Here is a 5105-nt window from a genome sequence, read left to right as displayed (position 1 = left end):
GACTGACAAGTGCTGTCCTTGCTCCTTTTAATGCCAGGCTCCATTGGCGTGTGGGCGTTGTTCTGATATCGGCTGTCCCCAGCATATTTGGGGTGTCACGCACACGCTGGCCCGGGGCTCCGAAAACTCCAGTGGGCAGCAAATGAGCAGATGAATGAAGGAACGTGGCTGCGCCGGAGGTTGCCAGGGCCAGCCCAGCGCTCCCTGGAGCAGCGGGTTGTGGATCGGGGACGCTCCGGCCAAGACTGCTTGTGGCGGCTGGGCTGGGGCTGGCTGCGCTGCGCTCTGCTGTGCAGCCCCACGGATTGCACCAGCGAAGCTTCTCACCCCTTTTTCCACTTGTCAGGAAAATTAAGCCACAAACACCAGAGGTTTATGTCCAAAAAGGAGACAGAGGAATTCTTTATACTTTATTTTGAATAAAGGGAGAGGCCATAGGGCATTCCCCTGGAGTGTCTCTGATATTTGGAGGACGCAGCCTCCATTTATCCCAATTTCCCGGCCGCATTTCCCTCTCTCTTTCCCCATTGGCTGAGGTACTTGAGAGGTACAGACTTCCTGGAACACCTGATAACAGACATTCCCCTCTAATGTATAACCCTGCCTTTTAATTTTTACTTCTTATGGAATTTATGGTTTTCCCACTGTGTTTCTTTAATCTTTTAATATCCAGTTTCATTTATCAGATAGCCTACACTTTGTTTGTAAAGTCAAATACATTTTTTTTCCAGTCACCAGTCAGTGTAATCCTTCCCATTGTTTCTCTTCTCTCTCAGTGCTAGTTTTATCTACCAGTACACTCAAATCTTGTTTGTAAAGATAAATCCGTCATTCCTCTCAGCATCCAAAATGACACACTGAGTTGGGGTTCATAGTAAGTTCTCCAGCCCCTTTAAATCAGGAGGGGTCCATAAGATGATTTGACAACATAGAGCGTGAAAGATGAGTAAAGTAGGGAGATCCCAGCCCCTGTTCTGTAGCCGTGCAGTGCAGTTCCTTAATTCCCAATAAGCGAGGGGTTCCCACTGCGGGTTGTTTCACCGTGAAGCCGGACTGGCACCACTATTTTTGCTGTGATACAAAAATCCCCCTCCTTCAGAGCCTTTTCCTTCAATGGCACCCAGTTTTCATGTGGTCAGGAGGGAATAGGTCAGGCTCAGCTCCTGGATCTGTTGGTCCCGGCTGGAAGGGGACCCCTCCTCCTCAGTGCTGGAGCCGCAGTCAGATCTGATGGATCGGCTGCTCAGGCCCTGAGACAGAATGCCTTCCCCTCCTTGGGCTGGGCACAGGGGGTGATGGCTGCGGCCGCTCTCCAGCATCAGCAGCGCCAGGGTCAGGCGGGCAGGGAGAGTCAGAGCGGGGCAGGGGCCGGCGGCATCCGCACAGGATACAGCCTGAGACTGCTCTTGCTTTTCCAGTGCTCCAAAAATCCCCCTGCAGGCCGCCAGCACACGCATTGCCTGCTCGTGTCCCGCAGTAGCCAGATCAGAGAGCTGAACGCCGACCTTGTCCCAGAGGAGAAGGGTAACAATAGAAGAAGGGACAACATGCGTGAGAACCACGGTAAAAGTGACTTCAGATCGTGCTTTAGGGTGGGGGAGCCGTGCTTGCCCAGAAGAGCAGGCATGGTTTTATTCCCGTCTCTCTCCTCGGACATGTCCTGTCCCACAGTTCAGTTCCCGGCTCACCTGTCATGGCACAGCAGGACAGGTGATTGTGGCCCAGATGCGGTTCTGTCACCGTCAGGATCAGTTCCGGGGGCTCGCCCATCACCGCCAGGGGGGCCGGTCCTTCTCCTGACACGGGAGCATCGATTATGGACGATTGAGTGAGAGACGGGGACACTGACTGGTGATCAGAATCCGAATGGACTGGGAGCTACATGTGCTTATAGACCATTTTGGGAAGGCCAGTAAATTTTTACTATTTACAATCTCCATTTCACTAAGGCATTCCTGTTTTTCCTGCCAAATACAGTAATTTCACGATTACAAGCCACACCTGATTATCAGCGGCACTGTCGTTCACAGCGAGGACCCGTGTGCAACAAAGTTATCGATTAGTAGCAGAATCACGGGATTGCAGGTTTTACTGGCTCGGCTCGGGGCCGGGCTGGCTCGGCCCACTCGGGGCTGCCAACAGGGCCAGGTGGCCCAGCTCGGCGCTGCTGCTCGGTGGGGCCACTCAGGGTCGGCCACTGCTGCCACTGGGCTCGCTCGCCCCAGCCCGGTGCTGCCCTGCGGTGGCAGGCTGGGACCGAGCGTCCCACCTCCCCTCCACGCTGCTGACACGGAGCCCGCGTCCACCTGCCACGCAACAGGGTAACCAATTTGTAACAATCGCGTAATCCCAGGTTTTACTGGCAAGTGCTTGGCTCAGTACCTCGGCTTGCACTTCTGGGTTGGGAAATTTCAGAACTTTTTTCATATATTGGCCGCTCCTCAGTGTAAGCTGCATTGCCGGGATGGGATCAAAATTTTAGTCAAAATGGTGCTGCTTATTATTGTGAAATTACTGTACTTCTCTTTCAAATCAGGGTGCATAGAAAACACTAGTATTTATTTTTAACCTCCACTAAAACTTGTCCTGCTACCTTAACATTTAAAACCCTTTACTCAATAAAAGCATTTAAGCTCATTTTTAAATTTATTTACTTATGCTAAAACTGAAATTTATATATCTGCTTTATGTGTAAGTAGTTTGACCAACTTCAAATTATCCAAAAGTTTTAATTCAATCCCTGCACTCTGATTTCTCCCTGAGAAATTCAGAGACCCCCGACTCACTGACTCCACCAGTCCCCAGGGATCCGCGGCGAGGAGGAGACCGCGGGCAGCCGCTCCCTCCCTCCGCCATCTCAGGCCAGGGGCACACGGGGGACCCCGGCCCGAGGAACTCGCCAGAACCGCCCCGTTCCCCTCAGCGCGGCCCCTCCGGCCGCAGCGAGCCCCGGGCTGGGGCACAGCCGAGCGCGGCTCGTACCTGGGCTGGAGCCGCTCCGAGCTCCGGCGGCCGCCTCGTGTCCGGGAGAGAGAAGCGCTCGCCCAAAGTCGGGATTAGAGGGGAAGATGCTGCCGGGTGCCAGCCCACAGTGTAGCTGGAGCGGAGTTTGCTGCTGTGTCAGAATCTGCGGAGCGGGTTCCGCCCGAAGGGGCCGTGACCCCTCCCCCGTACCCGACCGAACCAGTGAGGAAAACAAAACGCGCCGCGCGTGCGCGCCAGGAGCGCGGGACGGACATGGAAAGGTGAGATGGATTTGTGCGTGTGGTGCTGCCGATCAGCCGGAGTTACGCCCTTAGATCAGTCAAACTGAGCTGTCCCTCAATTCAAACTCATAGAACAGCACCATAAAGGTACTCTCCTTCCATTTAAACATGAAAGTAATGGAAAACCGTGATTTCCCGCCTACGGTGAGACACCAAAATAATGAAAAAATGTGTATTTTCCTTAAACTGAGACCGGGTGTCCTCCCCACTTCAAACACAGTTATCGAAAAGAAGTCGCTGTGCAGTGGCTGGGGTCACTTCTCCCTCCTCTCTGCTCATCCCAGTTCCTGCTGCACGCTGCCCAGTGCTGGGCAGTTCCCTCCCAGTTCCCTCGCACTATCCCTCTGCCTGCCAAGCACGGCACGGATGGGGAGAGCACTGCCAAGGAACTGGGAGCACTGCACCTTCCCAGTGCTCCTCATCCCCCTCCCAGTGCCCCTTCTTCTTCACTCCTGCTGAGGAACAAAACCCTGAACGAGGATGGGTTGCTCTTGCTGGCACAGGAAGAGAAGGAGAAATGTGACAGGAATATTCTTCATCATTCTGCCCAGGCTTTGTCAAACACCCCAGCTCCTGCACTTCGGGAAATAAAAAGCGGCTTATAAGAAGTGACTTTGATGTCAGTGAGCATGTTATAATGGCTCAGTCTTGCACTGAAAAACATTCTTCATACCCCACTGCTCTTTGCATCACCCAAAGCGTTCAGAGGCTGCTGCCCAGCGAGCTCCTGAGTTGTGTCTTCCTTGTCAATCTTATCAGCCCCTTGTTCAGTTGTAAAAACGTCAATAAAATGCATCGATTGGGCTTTGGCTCAGTGCCTCAGGACATGCAGGTCTCTTCCAAAGATAGTAAAAAAGCAATGTTTCTCCAAACCAAAGAGTTAAGAATTTCATGGTATCTATGTACATTTTTATTAGGGAAAGAGGAACAGTAAAATATCAATTACTGTGCCAGTGGGGCTTCAGTCTACTTCTGTTCTCTTCTTTCACTTGTAGCATCTCTTAGAACACTTGAAAAAAACAAAAACCAGAAAGTAATAGAATTTAAGTTGAACAAGAAGCAACCTGGCTGCAAGCTTGTGGCACTCCACTGCCTGAGTTCCAGTAAGAGAACTCAGCCCCTCTGCTGAGTAATCAGCCAGATCCCTGAGCAAAATCCTGAGCATCAGCTGTTAGCGTTTTTTCAATGGAACTGTAAGAAAAGCTGCTGGGCAGGGCCATGCTCCAGGCACACCCCTGGGATTTAATCTGTACAACTCTCTAAGCTCAACTCCTGTCTTTTCCTCCAATTCCTGGGTTTGACTCATTCATTTCTTGAGCGAATGACCCTGCACTGATCAGAGCATGTCTTGAGCATGCAGGATTTCCATGGATAAAAACACTGAAGAACACAACCGAAAGCTGACCACAAAGACCAGAGGGAAAGGATGTTCTATCAGAATTTTCTGTTCCTGTGATGATACTGCTGTCCCTGAGAGGGAACTGGGTAATCTGTATTTGTGCTCCTATGATCTTTCTCATGTCTGTCACGGCTGATTCCATCCCCAGTTTTCCCACTGTAGTGATGATTCTGGACATCTCTGAGTGTCCCTACTGGCCTTGAAAACACCACTGATGGTTATTAAGAAAGGAAAAGGCAAGTCACACCATTTCCAGGTTGGCAACCCGACTGTCCCTCGGTGCACCTCTTGTAGTGACAGCAGTCGGTGCCCATTCCTGGTGCGGTGCTTTCATTATTTTATCTCACACCATTCTCTCTATTTCATTCCCTTCCCACTTCCCTGCCTTTCCCGTGCCTCTCTTTTTAACCAGCACCGCCACCCCCTGGTCTCTCCTTGCA

At 51.7% G+C, this 5105-nt stretch overlaps 1 long non-coding RNA gene across 1 annotated transcript; it reads right to left on the bottom strand.

Annotated features, from left to right (window-relative positions):
• Positions 1–372: 372 nt before the first annotated feature.
• LOC116999278 lies at positions 373–3619 on the bottom strand. Its single transcript, XR_004418549.1, has 2 exons — positions 2983–3619; positions 373–1796 (listed from the first exon to the last, which is right to left on the bottom strand). It is a non-coding gene; the product is annotated as an uncharacterized LOC116999278 (long non-coding RNA).
• Positions 3620–5105: the final 1486 nt, after the last annotated feature.

Source organism: Catharus ustulatus, chromosome 8, assembly GCF_009819885.2.
Source record: "Catharus ustulatus isolate bCatUst1 chromosome 8, bCatUst1.pri.v2, whole genome shotgun sequence".
NCBI classification, from domain to species: domain Eukaryota; kingdom Metazoa; phylum Chordata; class Aves; order Passeriformes; family Turdidae; genus Catharus; species Catharus ustulatus.
This window is presented reverse-complemented; position numbering and strand designations above follow the sequence as displayed.